The sequence below is a fragment of the Pieris rapae genome, chromosome 1 (genome assembly GCF_905147795.1).
Source record: "Pieris rapae chromosome 1, ilPieRapa1.1, whole genome shotgun sequence".
NCBI classification, from domain to species: domain Eukaryota; kingdom Metazoa; phylum Arthropoda; class Insecta; order Lepidoptera; family Pieridae; genus Pieris; species Pieris rapae.
Genome location: NC_059509.1, coordinates 4,026,959 through 4,047,959, shown reverse-complemented (window position 1 = coordinate 4,047,959; position 21,001 = coordinate 4,026,959). Strand labels below are relative to the sequence as shown.

General features: G+C 33.0%; 1 protein-coding gene across 1 annotated transcript in view; it reads right to left on the bottom strand.

Moving 5' to 3' along the window:
* Nucleotides 1-20,185, bottom strand: part of LOC110994932 (toll-like receptor 6) — a 50,359-nt gene extending 30,174 nt beyond the window's left edge. Inside the window, exon 1 of the mRNA XM_022261865.2 lies at nt 19,986-20,185. The gene's annotated coding sequence lies outside the window, so the exon portion shown is untranslated. The remainder of the gene's footprint in view (nt 1-19,985) is intronic.
* Between the last annotated feature and the right edge of the window lie 816 nt (nt 20,186-21,001).

Genomic DNA, 21,001 nt, shown 5'->3' with positions numbered 1-21,001 from the left:
TTATATCCCGAAGTTACCCGCTGAGGCAAACGCAGCCCATTTTTTGTGACAGGCTAACCGAGTGCCATAAATAATAGGTAAGGGACGTGCATGCGAGTTTTGTAATAAATTCGATGCTCTTTTTGGTAGCGAACGAACTATTGAATTATGGTGATACGTTAAGCCAGCTAACGCTGTTGGAATCCGTTTTTATTTTCTTTTCATTTCGCCAAGCTCGTGCTTGCGTCTGAATCCTCGCTTATCCTTTAAGAAAAGATCTGTTGTTACTTAAATGCTCGGTGGTATGCATTTTATTCTTTTTAGTTAACGTTCATCCTGCTTGATGTATCGGGTTACTTGCACTCCCGGCCATTTGAAAAAGACAACATACAGATGGTACGTCCGTATTGGTTTTCTCTTAAAATACAAGACTTTTAAGCCACTAGAGACCGTTAATATTTTGTTCGGTAAACAAAAGCGTGTATCCAGTTTACTTAGAACTTAGATCGATTGATGCATCTCCCAGGGTAAAAGAAAGTTGTACTAAATTCAACATTCTTCTTATTATTCTATATAACTTAGATATCTTGTATTTAAACCAAGATACTAGCAAACTACTGTGTAATAGAATGTGTAACATAAGCAAATACTTCTAATGAAAATAAATCAAAGCCACTGTAATTTCACGACACGCCAACTTCCGGCACTTTAAACATAAGATATGCACCGGTAACATTAAAAGACTTAATTTTAGTACCTGTCGCCTGTCACTGCTTGTAAGTATAAGGTTTCTCTCGGGAGTCGCTCGGCGGTAGAGCAGAGACACCGTTCACATCATGAGTGCCTCTCAAATTACCCCCGGATAAGTCAATCATTGGAAACGTCCGCGTCAACGTCCACGATTGCCCAAAAATAACACAGTAAATGTTGCGTGTGGCGCTCTCGGCATAATGCGTTGCGACAGCCGACATGTTTTGTGCGAGAAAATAAAATTGATGGCACAGGGACCGCTTCAGACTTAAATAGCTCGGCATTCGTGTAGCAGCTAAACGCTTTTGTCTATTTTATAACCGGCGTCATGTCTCCCCGCCAAGCGCTTTCAATCTCATTTCTGTATAACATATTAGTTTTGCAACGAACAGTCATTTAAATTGTTTCGAACAAAGAGCCAAATCAAGGGTGTCTCGCTTATTGAAACGATTGTCGCTTTGGCTTGTTAAACTGTTGAAAAGGAAGTAATTGGACAACTGTTAGCGCCGATGAAACCGACTACAGGGCCCAATTTCCTGCTTTCGCCGCAGTCTTTGGGCAAATAGCTCTTTGCAAATCAAACAAGGGGTCGTCTGGCTAGTCCACATATCAACTTCGTATTGTTCCACGCCCATCATCGAACTGACCAGAGGCGTTTTCGATTATCCGCCCTGTGAGAACAAAGCCCGTGACCGCAAAACCAAGTCAATTACATAGTTCAACAACTCAGCCCTTATAACTTTCATGGGCCACCACCGGAATACAGAAAAGGGTATTCTGTTTTCAATACGAACGCGATGCGATTGACCCTTTTGAGTGTCCGCATTGACTTTTAAATTACTAATCCCGCGGGAGTAAACAGAAATAAAGCCTCGGGGCTGCTTGTTTACATGGTCGAGTGCTCTTACATATCTTCATTAGCCGTCATACCGCTGGCCAACTTGCCTTGCTTGCTCAGCACTTGTGTGGCGGTTGCGAACCTCTGTGTGAGAGCAAAGCTACCTACAACTCACTACTTGACACAAATACTATTCTTTTTTTTTTCTTTTTTTTATATATATCAAGGAGCAGTTACTGGTACTTTCTAAAATATCTATGTTATATGAACATAATGTACGTTGTGTCTATAAAGTTTCACTCCACCATCGCAACATAGCAACATACATTGTCTAACGACGTATTAAATGTACTATTGCTTATCTATATGTTAAAACTAATTACATATGCAGCCATAAAATACAACGAACTTAACGCACTGCATTATGCAAACATGCACATCAAATTGATAAAATCTTAAAACACGTATGAGGCTTAATTAATTGAATTAACATTTTAATCAAATCTAGTTTGTTCATATAAATCGTTGTCCGGAAATAATTTAAACTAGCAGCCATTATTTTAGAGTGTACAGAGGGTATCTATGAATGTTTATCTAAACATCTGAATAAGAATGGCCTGAGTGGGGCAGGCGTCCGTTGGGACGCGGTCATGCGAGTCCATTTCATCTGATGGCTATATACCCCCTTTTTTACGTCAACTACAGCCAACCCTTCCATACCGAATGAATTACTTAATTTTCCACGCCCAAGCTGAGCCACGAACCCTAATAGAATTTATCATTTCTTGTCTGTACACATACTAATAATATAATAATATTAACTCTATGCATTAAGTTTTATGAATTAAATTTTAATTAGATTGGCCGTTAACTACAAAATTCACAATAACCTAAATCTCTATATTGTTCAATATCGACAGTAATTAGAAACCTATTTGTGCGACACGGTATTGAAACTGCCGAAAACATTTACTATTAATGTATGCGTTAATCTAAAATATTTCAATATATTCCCTTTGTATCGGCGCGTTCCTCGCATCGCTGGTTATTAATGAGCCCAAATTGTTATTAGGGTCTATCGAGGCAAAATATAAAAATATCCATTAAGTGTTAAACTGCCGTAACCGATCGGCATTCGTCCCACTACTCCAGCTTCTATTGTGTTTCATAAAAGAAGTGTTTATGTTTGGGTGAGTTTTTTTCATAATCAAAATTATGACTACCTGGGTAGACCATCCATCACGCATAAGCAGAACAATTATCCAAAAATTTCAATAAAGGTTTGACGTCTATATTTGCGATATAAATTTCATATAGAAATAAAACTACAAAAGCTGAACGCAAAATGTGCTTGAGTGAATTTTAAGTTGAATCTACAAACTAATAACGATATTGAAATTGGTATTTGTATAGGCACTCTTATTTGCACGAGTCTAGTGTTCATATTGGTGTACACTTGATTACTGAAGCTAAGGTGGTTATTATTCTAAATTGCAGATTAGGAAAGGATACTCGACAGCACTCTACACAGCCGTATGCCTCGCTGAATGAATACTCATGCGGTTTGGCAAAGAAATTAACATTGTAAATTGTTTTACATTCCTAACAAACGATTTAATTATTATACTACAAGAATTACACAGTGCGAGTATTGAATATTCAATACATAGTATCAACGGTATTAATTATGACATATATGTAAGCGTATAGAACAATATTAGTCTATTAGTAAGTGATCCTGGCGGCGTCAGTTCAAACCCCTCTCCACAAATACATGTTACTTACTATGAGCGGAATTAACTGTTGTTAATAAAGAAAAACATCGTGAATTAAAAATAATTATACGTGAGACATCTTTGTGTTGAGAGAGAAAGACCTAACCGACTTATACAAAAAAATGGGCTTCTCCATCAAAAGCTCATCTGGTACACATGTTTGAAACTTGTTTTATATCGTTTTAGTACACAAGCTATAAGTAGGTAATATTAGAAATGAAAGAAGTTGCGAAACCTAAGCTAACAAAAACGTCGCGTATATTATTCAGAGTTTTATGAAAAATGACGGCATTATGATACTATTATACCGAGAACATTTCCTTCTCGGGCAAACTGCCAGTTTACACAATAATTTGGCGTAAACTCAAAGAAAGTTCCAAATACATACTGATACAATGTATTTCCATAGTCATGTTTTGCATACAAATGTATTGGAACTAGTACCGTAGCGGTTTTACTGTAATTAACATACTAGGACGACAATATAATTTTAAACAACCAGCTAAAGATTCAAGAGTAACTCTTTAGTTTTGATTTGTTTCATCACTACGTATAAAAAACTATCCCGGTACAAACAAGTAAGCTATAGGGCCAGGTAGTAAAGTCTAAATATGTTCCAATTCCTTTAATTATGACTTCTACAAACGATAAAACCTAATTCATACAATACCATATTGGTATGAATCCTTATAGTGGTGGCAGTATATATATCATAGATAGATAGATAAGATACTGGCCATTTTTGTCACGAGTTATTTACCATTGATTTCAAGTCGATACATACTAGTTTATTACTGTATATCATAACAGAATATTATTTAAATGATATATTTTATATAAAGGTATTCTTAAACTATTTAATTCAAAAAATCTTAACGGCTCTTACAATTACGAGATATATTACCATAGGTAGTATGTGTGGGGCGTCGAATAATAGAAACATTCCTTATTAACATATATAGACATCGACATCGTATAAATGTGCATATCATTACACTTAACAAGAGGGCGTGTGGTCCTATTCGAGTCGAGTCTCTCCAATTAAAGTAGATTCTTAAAACAATGTTTCATCTACATTTAAACATAGAAGTACAAAATTTTGACGTACCTTTAGTATGTCTAATTATAAAAAACTACTAACACAAGTTGTTTATAGATCACTACAATTAAAAAAATATATAAACAACATAATATTACAAGAAAGCGAAAATATAGTTTGACTGACATCGGGGACCCAGTTGAATTTTTTGTGCGTCAGGGATAGATAAATTAATGAAGCCACACCAAAACGATCATTTTAGTTATTTATTTTGACATATTATATATTTAACATTCATTAATGGTATGCACGAACGATAAATCTCAACTATTTAGTGGGAGCAATGCCACTAAAGTTATTAGCAAATACTTTTATTATTAACACATAAATTAGTCATGTTTTCACGTGCTTTGTATTATATTAATTGCTTAAAAAATATATGTTACCATTCTGTGAAACTAAAGCATGAATTGTTGTTATTATTATGATTCATTCTTAATGTAATAAACACTTTATTAACATAAGTTAAACCTTATAATCCGAATTTCAGACATTATTTTTTTGTCAATAACAATTTTGTCGTAAATATAACAATTAGAAATTAAAGGCCCTTGTTATTTTATAAACGTTTACAAACATCGTTTCAGTATTTTCATTAGAAGAACGGATTTATTGTATTTAATAAATATTGTTTAATTTATACCTAAACTTTTGGTAACGTTACTATTTTGTGACAAGTACATAATCTTTCGTATTCCAAGATTTATGGTCAACAAGGGTCGATAGTTGTACCCATTAAGATACACCGTATATTAGAAAGGAGCTTAATTAATAGCTGTCAATTAAAAGGCTCCGTATCAATTTAAACACAGTATTAAATAAAATGCGTTTAAAATTAAAACTAATATAACGATCATAGTTTCTTTCAATCAACTTTAGTCCTGCTGGGTAATGAATAAAATATATATTGCATATATATCTAAAATACTTTTCTGGACGTCGAACCCACTGGTAAGACCTTTCTATAATCTTAGAAAACAATGCCCGATACATCATCTCACGAATATGATTAGAATACCCATTGTTTATTATCTGTAGCTTTATTAATAATCCATCTTGATACTCTTGAATACATAAATATTAATTTAGAAAATTATAAATTACAATAAAGTTATGGAATTGGGCTTTTATAAAATTAGAATATTTTGAAACTTTATTGTATATAGATATATATGGGTATAAAGATAAGAAGGATATAATCTTGTGTGTAGTTATGGCAAAGGGTTTTCCCACAGCTTACCCGATGGAAACTTAAATGTTAAACGTATAATTTAGGTTGAAATATAGCCTATATGTATATAGCCTATATATTGTTTGAATTTTAGAATCTTGGAACTGTTATATTTCGTTATATAGATAAATCGATTTAATTATATACAGATTCTAATTTCAAATCCTTCAAACCTGAGCGATAATTAAAATTTCGTTATGTACATGCATTGAAATGCTAATAAGAGTATAATGGAGCCAGAAACAATAAGGCAATGGATAATAGAATTACTTAACGACCCATCAATCATTGATACGATGTTATCTGAAATGGAACTCATCATTTATAGATCTCTACGTCGGCACGAATATTAAAAGATTCATATCTGGTCAACTGAATTTTGTAACGGTATTACTTTTCTCGTATCACTTCCTAACAAATTATAGTTCATCGTACTACATAGTGTAATTGAGCCGACTTGTAATTTCATATGAAACCTGCCGATGCAACTTTTCAACCTGCCAGTACTAGATGATGGTTAAGTAAGCAATACAGAGCAAACACAATTGATATTCTTTTGTACGACAAGTACGACCAGTGAGTATTTTGTGAGTAATAAAACCTCTATCTTAAAGTCCCGATAGCTTTTGCGATCCCGACTTCAGTGTAGAGATTTTGTTCTGCGCGATCCTAATTTTGCGACATAAACGCTTATATCGATACTGAACTATATCGAAACTTCATACAAAAACGTCTCAAACGGTATTGCTATTGCTAAAGGACGATACACACTATATTTAATAGTACCATGAGACTGGAGAATGAGTTAATCCGTTTAATTTTGTGTAGATACCTTTATATCGTTGTTTCCGTACTGACCAGCTGTGTTGAAGATCGCTGTATTAAATATTGTTGACTATTTAAAGATTGCCTTTAAATGTAAGATGTAGTACAAAGGAATCGACTTAGCTTAATTGTTTTCCAATAATGGCTTGCCGAGCTCACTATAATTAATTCGAAAATTCTTTTCAAAGCAGTGAAGTTTTCAAAGAGCTTTAAGATCGTCAGAATAGTGTTAAATTGGATTTTACGAGTCTTATGTATTATAAACAAAATGATTGCGGCATACAGGTAACATGTTATGAGAAAAGAATTGCTCTGTTGTTGAACAAAAACAACTCTAAAACGGTTCTATGTACTCAACACATTGTTATATTTACATCAATTTATTTTATTTCTATATTTATTCACACAATGGTACCCAAGAGATGGAAAGAGAGAGAGAGGTAAACCACAAAAAAGATGGGACGACGACATTAGACAAGTCGCGGGAACAACATGGGGTAGAGTGGCCTTAGAAAGGCCAGAATGGAGAAGATTGGAGGAGGCCTTTGCCACCTGGCAAACGGACACGCAAAAATGGAACAAAAGAACAATTTACGAAAAAAAATAAAGAATATACTGTCATGTCCGATAAAAGGCTATTATATATATATATTTATTTATTCACGTTTAAAACGAATAATAGAAGATAAAATGTTATTACTCAACTAGTCTGAGCATAGGCACCAAAACATTACGAAACATTAACGGCTAATAATCTGGCTATGACGAAACTAAGATGCGAGATTAGTTCTTCTGACAGCAACGATAACTTAAAACTTTTTACTTGTATACGATAAGTGACTTTAGAGCGTAGATAGAGATGTATGATAAAAACCCTGTCAATATCATTAAAGCTATATCAACTTCTTAGACTTGATTGTAGCTTTAGAGATAATGAGTGTATCAAAGTATGTTCGACACGCATTTGTTTTAGGTGTAATTTTCTGTTAAGAATGTGGTTTGTGGCTTGAATAGTGTACCACTAGTTTTAAGATGCTGTGTTTAAGCGGCTTCAGCGGTTTTCTGAATACAATTCAAAGATATTGCGGGCTTCCGAAAACTCTATGTCAAAAGTCAAAACTTATGCCGGGTCGTATTTTTTTTATATTCATTTTATCTCGCACAACATGTCCGCACAGTTCTGAGTCCAAACAGACCGCTAATGAGTCTTGCCTGACTAAAAGGTATTGGATTTTGACGTAAGAGGCTTTACTGATTTGAGCCATTGGAAGTCAAATACATTTTGTGGTAAGATCGAATGTTTGCATTAAGTTCATAATGTAAATGGGCTTTGTTAAAGTGTAAGTCGAAAGCTCTAAAACCTTGTAGTGTGTGCTCAACCATACACATAGTGTAGTGGACTCGAAGCCGAGATACTCAAACACGTCGTCGACTAACAAATATACAAATATATTCAGCAGGTGTCCACATATTAACATACAATTTCAAGTCGACTCCCTCTTAAGAATCTCAATCTTGAATACTCAAGTAAGATTATAAGCGAGATTATTTGAATAAACATAGAATTTTAAATGTGTTTACAATTACGGAATGACTTGGAATAAATTCGTCGCATTAATGACTTATAAGATTATATAATATTAATACGAAATATGGGCGTTTAAATTGGGTATTGTTTTGACGATTAAATTGTTACCTGAACCAGTATAAAGACTGGTTAACATGATATTAAATGAGAAATGTTTTTAAATTTAGGAAGACAATTCGTAACTAAAATATTTTTCAATAAACACTGCAATGTTTGACGCAAATGATATTATATGCTTTATATGCTATCTAGCAGCTAATTATGTCACTTAAACATGCCGCACCAATCGTCCTGATAGTAGACAGTTAAGAAGGATAAATATTAATAAGTAGATAATATCTAGCAATACACAGCTAAAATACGCGATCATAATTTGGCGTGACATATAACAGAAAACATTTCCCGACATTAGCTGGACATCTTCCTACACTGTCTTATTATAAGAGTGGAAATGAATGGCAGAGTGGGAAGCTCGTAATTTCATATTTACATGGAATTAACCTGCCATATAAATGAAATACAGGAAATGTTGGGCAAACAAAGGCATTGTATTGCAGGGCCTGCGCCGTCTTGCAGTCGTGATGTGCACTGCCTACTGCAATTATTAAGTTTATTAAAGCTAAAGGATGTATTGTGAATACGAAACTTAATTTTGATGATTTTTACTTGTTTGCGTGTGTTATGAGAATTATAACAAAGACTTTTTTAAAGCTAACAAGAAAGAAAATATAAAAGAACTTTGTTGAAGTTCTACATATAAGTTCTTGCGTCTTAAAATGTATATGAAATTAAAACATTTGTGTGTTAGTCTGTAGTTGTAATATTATATTAAAAAAATAGTGGCGCTCCAACTTGTTTAGATCTAGATTAAATGAGGTTTTTGAATCTTGATTATTTTTAAATCTAATAGTAGGTCATCAGCCTCCTGGGCCTGACACACGCCGTCGACTTTTTGGGTCTACAACATGTCGGTTTCCTCACGATGTTTACCTTCACTATACGAGCAAGTGTCACATAAAAAGAAATTCCATTGATGCACAGCCGGGGATCGAACCTACAATCTCAGGGATGAGAGCCGCACGCTAAAGCCACTAGACCAACAACGTTGCCCTTGTAGTATTATACCGAATTATTAATAATTGATCACTACACCAAAACTGATTTGTAAATAAACATTTTTGTAAATATTGAAAGGAAATCGAACTATAAACATCGCTTCCCAATCGCACTTACTTCCTAAACCATTGAAAAATAAACAATTCCTTAAGTATTGTACACAAATCTTCTTTTTAATTATTGAAGTTCCGGGCTTTTAATAATTATTTATAAAGAAGAAAGGAAGTGGAGGTTATTGCTTTGCGCAAAATCGTCGGATTTTCAAGAAAATTTAGCTAATCTAGCTCACTCATTATGATTTCACTCGCAAGAATTTCATGCTTTGACGTTGAAAATGATAAATTACCATACAAATTTCTTATACTCTTATGGACTGTTAGAGTTTCAAACCCCTTCTTAGGCTCTGTGTAGACAATTCAAATAGAACAAAACAAAATATCGTATAAATTATTTACATTCAAATTACATAATCATTGCATTGCTAATTTTTTCGAATGACGTTTGTTACCTATATATCTATATGTGGTAGGTCAATAGCCTTTGGTAAATAAAACAATTATTGAACCATTTTATTAAAATACACCTATATCTTTAATTGGTTTTTTGCAATCTCTGTATTCACAAAATCTGCGAGCTTTCAAATTGAGAGAATATGTAAAAATTTTAGGAAAATATTTTGTTAAATTTTACTTTAAATAATGTACTTTTCATTCTTAAAGATAGAGTTAGACAAAGGCTGATAGTTTTATCAAGTAAAACCTTTTGGGGAACGACTTTTATTGTATTTTACTGACACTAAAGATAATAAATTGATCGGGGTAGAGACGTAGGCGTAGATAATTGAATCTACATTCACACAAGGAAACCTATAGTTTTGTTCATAAATATTTGTAAGCAATATTTGTTATTGCTTATACTATACATTTATACACCCTTTATCTGATGATTGAGGTCATGCACAGAAGCCTACTTTTCTACTGTATTTCTTCTCCTTTCTTATCTCAAAGAGATAAGACACTAATTGTCAAATGAAGGTATTCTACAACACTGTTTATCAGTTTGAGAATAAATGGAAACGTAAATCCTGTCACAAATCAATCTTAAATGTACCCAATTAACATTGCACTATAAATTAACTTCTCGGTAATAATAAATCGAGCTGAAGAATTTATATAGGCTAGTACACATACATTAGTGGTAATAAAGGTATATATTTTCTCATAAAAATGTCTAATTGGCTTTAAAAGTAAAAACTTTAAGCCAAACTCTTGATGCACATATGTGTGATTCACTCAAGAGATATTGGTGATCCGCTTTCTTCGGGTACATTTAATAATACTTAAGTAAGTTATTCCAATTTAAAAAGGACTTTGATCATGCGTTGAAATTAGCTCAAAATATTTACTATGAGAACAATGCAATGATAGACTTACAGCTCATTTAAAAGTGTGCCCTCTTTAATTACTTCACTGATATTGAAAAATTTAATCAAGTCCGTTTCTAATGGTTTTCACATCATTCGTTCTATACTTAAAGCTCGTAATTTTACAAATCTGATATTCAGAAGTCCATATTAATACCATAGATATGTATATAATATCGATAAGTGATGAGATTTAATAGAACTATATTACGTGGCTTATGTTTTATTCAGAGGATATTAACTCCCGCTCGGCTACGAAGGATTTTAATGGCATTTGAGAGCAGTAGTCATTTTAATATGAACTAAACGCAGCGGGTCGCCACAAACATTCGAGCTCACATATTAAATAGATTTCCGAATATCTCACACTGAGAATTGTTACTAAATGTAAACAAAATTATTTTCGTTAAATATACTACCTTTCTGCGACGCAAACTAGTTTGGTTTTCGTTAAAACTCAGTTCGTCAGTATTGGATCAATAATATTTCTTTTACAAGACTGCGACATGGTTAGTAATCATCAGTCACATTAAGCGACACGCATGAACACATTTTCTAATTAACATCGTAATATGATTCCATGTGACCCTAATGATATTTAAAAATAATGCAAAAAACCATCCTTATAGGAAATTCGGTAAACAAAGAATAAATACAAAGCTAATCCACCATACGTAGAATAATATCGTCTAATTACGTCTCACACAGAGCGTAACCAACAGTGTATTATAAATAATAATCGACGATTATATAACTGGAATTCAAATTACAAAAGGACGATCCGTGGCTTGACGGGCAGCTGCGGAATGAAATTATGACCATTTTTACCTCGACCGTTCGGACAGTACACCTGCCTACCCGCTCGGATTGACACCTACCCCATTATGACTTCGATAAACAGAAAAAAATCTCTAACAATAGGGGCCTTACGCAGCCGCCTGAGAATTGGCCCTTTACAAAATGAACCATCATTTTACATCTTCATACATTACAAAAGACGCGTGTGGGCAGTGTGGGCACGACGTTAAATAAAACTATTGTTGAACCTAACAAAACGTCCAGAACATCTTTATAGAACGATGTCTCAGTCAATCTATTGTTAGCTAATATTTTTTCTTAGGAATTTATTGCTAATTCAGCTCACTGTTTACGGAAAATTTACTGAATGGTGGGCGAATCATTTGTAATAAAACGCCAGATTGAAAGTGATGAAAGCCGAAACCATTTGAGCTTAGTGATTTATGACGCTCATAAACCCTGCTATGGCAAAAGTTCGCACTTAAGGAAATTATAATAATCGATCATGCTTCAATTAAAAGCTATCAGTATGAACTAGCCATTACAATTTGTTTTGATAAGTCCCGGTTAGTAATATTTATGCGCATTGCAATTCTGTATCATTGAGAGTAAACCGAATCATTTTTAAAACCAAATCTTTACCACTACCGTACCATTGAAGAAATTTTGAAAATGGAATTATTTACTCTATTTATTCACGCAACTTGTCACAAGTCACATAACAGAATCCAACCACAGGTAAAAAATACGAATCCACAGAAGCAGTAAACAAACCGCAAACACGTTCGCGTGCAATCATCTCGCGACACCGCCGCACTATATTTAGAATAATGCTTTAGACTTGCAAGCATTGCAAGGTGCCAACCGTAACCACACTTAAAATTATCTTAAACCAGCTTGCTCTAACTAGTTTGTTTCAGTTCCCCCAAGTAATTTATATGGATAAACTCTCCGATACGATCATTACCTAAGACCGTAATTAAATGTAGCCAAATCGTCTTCTGTTAACGACAGTACCGCGTTAATGATTGCGGCTTATTCGAAGAAACTGAACCATCCGTTATGAGGCGAATGAGGGAAGCAACTTTGCTATCCGCCTCTCTTGTAATCAGTCGCTTAATTCGATATAATTGTGTCTAGTTTCTGGTCGAGATAATATGTTGGCATAATATTAGAACATGTTTCGAGCCCTGTTCCTGTCTAACGACAAAGTGTAGGCGATTACAATCGATTAGATGCTATAAATCACACTCTCTACATATTCTATTAAATGCTTTATTCGATAATAAACACATACCCTAATTTGTATGCATTAAACCTTCGGCCCTTCCTATCACGACGATATAATATCCGTTCATATAAACACATTTTACAAAATCACGTGCTTCTGGCATCCGTTTTGAAATCTTTCTTTTAATCGCTATTCGTGCGTTTGGCATTCGCAACTCATGTGCGGTGCTTTGATAAATAATTGCGAAGCTCTTTAATTATTCAGATCAGCTAGGACAGATCCTTTTATTTAAATATTAGGGCCTGGGCTATTGTGTCTTTTTTTCTGTGGTCGTTTAGACATTCTGTCAGTAAGTAGAAGGTAATTCGAATTAAATACACCTACCGCGCGCGGGCGTCTCTTGCATAATAAGAAGGCAAGCGCCACTGCAGTACCAATCTCACAGGAATTGAAAATGGAATGCAGCTATGTTTTATTTTAATACTGTAAACGTATTTCATCTCAAAATCGTATTATATTCAGTTAGTAAAATTAGTATAATAGTATAGCAGACGTCGTCTATGTATTATTAAACAATATATATTAAATTTAACTATACATCTATGGATATATATATACAAGTGCTTGAAAATATAACGTCTAGACCGAGAGGAACGTGGTAAAACTAAAACGAATACTCTCAGATCTGACTTTAGTACAAGCCTATTGTTGGCGTGAGGCACCGTCGTAAATTCTCTCGAATCACTGACAGCCCCATTTATCCTACAGCTACATAATTACTCTTATATATTTGAATTATAAAGTACATATTTATATTTCAAATATATAAGAGTAATACATCATTAAAAAATGTAATATATTAAGTATCATAAACTTCAGCTCATTGTAATATTTGGTGAGTTCGTTGAAGAGCTCATTACACTTCAGTTAATGCATTAATTGTCTTCCTGTAAAGGTTGTATTAAAGCTTTGTAAGCCTCACTCGTGATGTTGAGGCGTTCCAGATATTATATTTGCTCGAGTGTACGCTACTGGCGTTAATACGCTATGTCGTTGGAAGAGCTCTGCGGCCGTCCCGACGGCAACATTTATTTTAATCTAGTCTCGCTCTGCGACGAAACCTCATTCCTTATTTATCTTTGCACCTGTAAACCCCTTTTGAATCGGTAAAACTACAATCCTTTATTGATCTTCTCAGACGTAATTAAATAATTATATAGCGTATTCGAACGCGTCTGACGGTGAACATTTAATTAAGATGTATTGTTCGACGTAGCCAGCCGTGACTTTTAAAAGTTCTTACCGCGTTTGAAGTCTACATTGAAAATGTAGCACGACTTCCGCACTCGCTATATAATTAGAAAACAATGAACGATTGTCAAATTATATACGTTCATACTTTTGTTAAAATAGCGCATAATTGATATCGTTTTCGACCTTATTTGCTTTGCGTAAGACGTTACGAACTAAAATAAAATCCATCCCAATCCCGACGTTAAGAGAAAGAAAACAAACTTATCCGGTTTTACGGTGTTTTGTAATTAAACAAAACATAGATTTATTTAGTTTTTATTACGATTTAAGTTGAACAAAGAGCTTAATCGCACAAAAAAAATGTTCCAGATTGTAAACAATGTACCGTTATTCTGTGAATGCTCTTCGTGTATTGATTCGTTGTTTTGATATTGCGTTCCATTTAAAAAGTCTATTAATTCACGACGATTGTGAATCTTTTATATCTCACAATCCAATGTTGGTCGTAATTGAATTATTACTATCTATATTGTAGAGTTAATTGCTTTTTCATCGCTTTTAGCGGTATTTGTAAATTTTGAAAACCCAGTACAACTTATATAGCCAAGAGAGCGTTGGGTGCTCCAAGTTAAAAGAAAAATCCAATCTAAACTCAAAGCAAACACCACTATAGAGGCAAAACGAATCCTAGACAGAAGAAAAATAAAACTCTTCAAACACGATAAATGCCAGCGGCGCTGCAAGCGGGTGAAAAATCAGAATTTCGAAGAAAAAGATCTTTATAAGCACCTGCCCCTTGAAATAAGCACAGACATTGTTTTAAGTATCGGGCGGGTGATTACGGCAGCCACTGACTGAAAATTCCAATAGTTTTTGCGTGAATAAAAAGTGATATTCCGGCTGCGTTCCTTGATCGTATATAGTGGGTCGTGATTGTAGTGCTGTTTCGGTTAACTCTAGGGGCGTGAGAGAGACGGAATATCTTTCTGTCGGGGTAGTTATAGTCGCATTTTATGGTAAGTTGGCGGACGGCAGGTGTATGCGTTGCACCTGCGACGCGGTCCGACGGGCTACGAGATGGGATGGCAAGGACAACGAACCCGTTTCGAAACTTGGAGATGAATTTTGATTATACTTTTGAGATTATATTTGAAAAGAGCTAATTCAAATACGCTTAACAGTAAACTAACTTAAATACGATTCCGACAAATTTTACTATGTATTTTGAAATAAATTTGTGAACTGTTCTCCAATATGTGATACTATCGAAACTTGAGTATAATTGCCACATCAAAATTATGGTGGACATTAAAAATAATATGGTTGTATTTTTTTACTGTCTATTAATATACGATTAATCGTATCAAAATATTTGTTTTTGTTTAATTATTACAAAACTTATTTTATATCACGGAACTTAGGTTTACTAATAAGACAAAATACATTGAATTTTATTCAAACAAACAAATCGCTCTTATTGGACACGGAGAAAAAATATTTTTGCGTCTGCGTCCGGGGTTCTTAAACACGAAATGCACGCTTCATTATTCACCTTTTTGAATGACAGAGTTAAAAAGAATTGAATACTAAATCATTCACATGTAATAATAATCGCTATCGCTTAAAAGTTGATTACTTGGCTACGTATAATCGGTATAGGAAGAACCGATTTCGTCCGGATATTGAATATTGATCGGACTCTTAACCCTGATGTATTGGTAGTTAGCGACCTCACACGAACGTTAAAGGTCCTTTATACAATAGGCCCCAAACATTCTGAAAACAATTACCGGTTCTAAATTAAATCTGCTCTCGCAAATGAAATGGCTATAAATGTACCCTAAATCTTTGAATTTCGAATGCTACATATACATGTTAATTCGAATTTTGAAAATGCTATTTCACGACATAATTACTTGAACTTATAATCAATCTTATAAGGTCACAGCTACTTGTAGGCAATAGTTTACACGCAAAGTTATATTCAATAGAATATGCAGTAGATATTCCCAGAAGTGCGCAATAAAATTATTTACACCCGTATAGAAGATCACTAAAACTTAAATACTTACTAAAATTCGTAGCAAATAATCTTGACAATCTTATAATTTTCTACTGACAACGAAGTATGTATAGTAGTTTTACGCACTGCGTATAAATAATATATTTTAATATTAATAATCATTGTCTCGTCATTATATTGTCTGAACCTCAATTATTATATTAAAATTAAAATCTTACGATATGTTAATATAAGAATACGTAACTGTATGAACCATTTAAACAGCTTATTTTCATCGTGGGAAAACTTCGTCAATCTACAGTGCTTGCGTTGTATGTGAATAGTAATATATGCTATTACTGTCCACTGTCTCGACTTACAATAGTGCAGTTGAAATTAATTGTTTACATATAGACAAATGACGAGCGCATTTTGATGAATCCTTTTATCATTATACTATTTTATGTGTAAATGTTGAGTAAAATTATTATAGCAATAACATACTTTTATTGTTAACTAGCGGCAGTCTGACGGCAGACCAATGGAGGTTATCATTTCGGAGCGTAGTTTTCAAATATTTTACAAATACTTGAAAATATATATGTGTGTGTGCAGAGATCTATGCAGTTGTTTTTTTAGTTTGAAAAATGAAATATATGTATAATATTATATAGATAAAAAGACAAGTGTTGTAATTTTAGTAACCTTTCTGATTCATATATTTGATCAACCATGATTGGTTATCAATATTTATATAAAATATGTTCCTAGTTGTTCTAATCTGCATTTCTTAATAAATGCAAGAAGTGATTTGAAGTGAAGTGATAAATGCGTTCGTTAGTATGATAAAGAATATCACTAATAAAATCGTTTCATACCCTGACAGTTACACTAGAATCAACAAAGCGAACTAATTTTGCCTTATAACTTATTCATAAACACATCGCATACACTTTGTCCGATATTAACAGGCAATGCTATTTTATCCTGTCATTTTCCTTTTTATTTGTACTTTTTAATGGCATAGCAAATCATGAAATTGGTCACGTCGGCTAATGATAGTGTATAAGAATAAACTTCCAGAAGATATACGTGAGGGATAATAACACATAGGCTTTCAATCGTTTGTAAGTAAATAATTCGTAGATTTGTAGACATTTAATGAATCCGTTTGTACCCTTATATTATAATAAAAGCACCCACACATTCTCATTTCTATATAAAACAACCAAACACACACAGAGTTATAAGTTTTCTAATTTGAAATTGCCAAATTGATAAAAGTTTGAACAAGCAGCCAATTTCTCAGAAAAATAAAGCATTATAAAGAGAAACAGTGGCGATGTTTTAAGTGTAAAATATTAAGCGGGCGGTCCTGGAGTTGGTAAAGTAAAATGTTTATGAATGTAAGAAGAAAGTTTGTTGGGAACTTTTAACGCCTTTTCATGGACCGAGGATTACATGGAAACTGCTTTAGGTCAACCGTCTTGATATGATAGGCAGAATATTAAATATTAGATTCAGTGATTTCGTCATTATGTTTAGATTAGCTTTTAAAACCAATGAGATCAACCGTAATAACCTCGTTTATATATTAAAACCTTCTTTACGTATTAAATTAAATGGTTTCGTTCTATTTACAATTATTCATTAAATTCGCCTATTATTTGTTATAACAATAATGTTCACCTATATAAGCTGGCAACATAATGTCATTTTGAAACGAACATTTGAATTAAATTACCCTAATATCGTTGCCATTTCTTGATTGAATGCGTGATTTGTGTAAAAGAATAAACTATTATAGGTGATTAAAAAGAGTGACGCAGAAATTTATTGCCTTTTCTTCTCTTCCGTACTACGCCCTTGTTTTGAGAACTGGCAGTAAATGTAAAATTAGAAGCATTTAATGTATATTTCTTTTTTTTTGACCATAAGTGTACATTATGTTACCTACATGATTAATGACTTTTGATTTGATTGAAACAAAAAAATGCGTAATTAATTTTAAATAACCAAATCCATCGTTGTATTCCTTAAATATTAAGATGTAATCCAAGTTAATCCGGATTTAATCAAAGCTTAACCTGCCGGCGGGTCTTAATCAATCAAGAATCCATAATTCATATTTTGCTACATAAACATAAGTCAGAATAATTGATTTAATCATTCAATAATAAAATGATTTGGGGTCCATAGAGAATATATAAGAATTTTACTTCGAAATACCATATTGTAATGTATACACTATTGATTTAATAAAATTATTGTTAATTGCTTATATATTATAATGTTTGCGAGATAAAAATTGAATTAAAAAAAATACATTTTTTTTTACAAAATAATTGTAAAATATAACGGAAGGAGTTAGTTTTTCGAAGCTTGCACTTATACATTTATATGACATAAAGTGATTTACTTAATTATTATTATTGCATTAATTTCTTTATATAAATATCTATATAGAAAGGAAAAGAAATATGGAAAATAGACCACATAATATACAACTAATCTTAATACTTCAAACGTTTAAAATTGTCCAAAAGGTTCTAATACAAAATTTGACTTAAGTCCCTTCGAAACTTATTTATTTCGTTGTGAAACCATTAACAGTTCATAACCTTGACAGAAATATTAAATTTGAACATTGAGTTTATAATGAAATCGTAATATGATATTGGAATAACCGTCATTAAATCGATGTCCTAACCAAAGCGGTCAGTCAGATCAATTACTTTAAACCAGCTCCTATCAAAGTAAGCCGCTCTTTTGCCTAATTGCTGGTCGAATCATTCAACTAAAATTTAACACAGATATTACGGTATATACCATAAAATATTTTGAGTCCATTACAAACATTAATGCAACTAATATGACGATAATCGTTGTTTATTATTTTAACTTAGACTCTTCAGTAAGTAATTTCTAAAAGGCATAGAACCAACTTTTATGCATTACAGAGCTTGGTTGAGGACCATGTCTCGTATGGTAGGGTAGGTAAAAAGGTAGAATTTTAATTCAACTTAATGATTAACTTAAGATTAAAGCGAGGATATTATCAAAGAACATTGCAAAATGTCTTCGTACGATTAGTATTTTCTTTAGGAGAAACATTTTTGCTTACTGGGCAAGAACGCGTCTAACGGATAATATTACACATCTAACGATTTTTTGCTTGAGGAACTCTTGTGAAAGGAATCTGACACAGTAATTTACTCACGTAAAACAAGATACTTGAAGGAAAATATTGAATGCCTCGCTCCACTACACAGATTATTAGGAAAATAATATGGAAAATATTCTCGCCAATTATAATTCTTATATCAAAGTATTTCATAATTATTTCTTACTGAATCTTATTTATGAAAATTACATATTAAATATCATAAAATACCGAATAATTCGAAGTGTGAAGTTTGTATTTAAACAAAAGAATAATGAGCAAGTGAGCAATAAAAATTTCAACTAGACGAAAAAAGTCCTATTAACTATTTCTAATCTTGTACTTATAGTCTCAAAATTAAGTCAAAAGTCAAATGGAGAAATAACATAAGTAAAACGAAAACCCTGTCATTCGGCCAAAGGACCTTAAGGTAAGTTTTCCGTCAGTGTTCGTAAAGTGGAAATTCCACGCACGCCTCACTTCACCGGAATCACTGACCGAGATCTAATGTATCAACGAAAAAGATAGCCCAATAAATATTTCATACGTCACTATATATAATTTACCATTTATCATGTTCGTGAAGGCTTCGCTTTGAATATTTTCCCCAACTTTCCCGTATCGTGTATCCCGTCGTAACTAATTTATTAACGACCCAAGCGTACTCAAACTTTTTCTCTTATTCACTGTTGCGAGAGAATGAAAAGCGATGCAAATCAAAAGAAAAACTGAAACGGTTTTTCCTTTTCAATCAAATTTAATTTTCGAACGCTTTTATTTAATAAATGAACAAAAGCTCCTGTCAAGTAGGAAAATTGGATTGAAAACAAATTACTGAAATCTAATTTCCACAAATAAAAAATATGATATAAGTTATAAAATTATTTGCAATATGCAAACATTGAATACATACCTTTTTTAATCGTAAAACCCGCCAAATGTTTGTAAAAGTCCATATAGCTATAAATTATATTCAGTAATCAGTCACTTAATTACAACCACAGAAGCACTGTACCCCAAAATCCAGTCGTCACAGTACACTAACAAAATTTTCGGCAATATTAATTACGATAGTAGAGTTGAAGGGAAGAAGGACGTGCGCTCCGCTCACATGCAAAGCGTAGACTGACGGTTCATCTACGGCCTCCGAGTGTTCGCTTTTCTAAATATACACCCCTGTCGGGTTTCCGCGCACCCTGTGGGCGCAACGCATGTACCATGCAATTTTCTATAAATTTTCGTATAAGCCCCAAAGCCGCGCTGTCAAAATCTGTTTTTGCTGGTGCCCAGGCGAACGCTTTCGGTGCATGCCATAATTGAATTACCTTCAGCTAATTCGGCATTCATTAAACGTTTTAAAAATTATTAACGACGCTTTTGTATATTTATTTAGCATTCATTACGATAGCGAAAATGAACACAAGTGGATTTGTATTAAATAATCATGTTTGACTAATTGATACGCTCCGGTGAATGAGTTAATAAATAATAAAGCTGATAGTATTATAATTATTTAATGTTTTGTGTATTTGTAAAGGGATGTACTTCAAAATTTATTGATGTTTGTATTTATTTGTTCGTATAAAAAAAGCTTCCGGCTGTACACTAAAAAAATATCGAACTAACGAATTTTGATACGGTTTTAGTCACTTGCCGACATCTGGACCGAAAGTTCTAACAAACTACGCGTCAAGATAAAAGTCTCGACGCGGCCTATCGCTAGTTAACAATGTTAACAACATTTTTGTGTTATGTTAGTAAATAAGAATAATATAATAATAATAATTCACAAGGCTATTATATTTTTTAAAGTTTACAATTTACATACATGTAATTAGAAAAATTAACTTATACAAAATTATCCACATGATTTTTTGCGTTTATATCTAAATCATAAGATCAGGACATATAATTCATTTTTAAGAAACC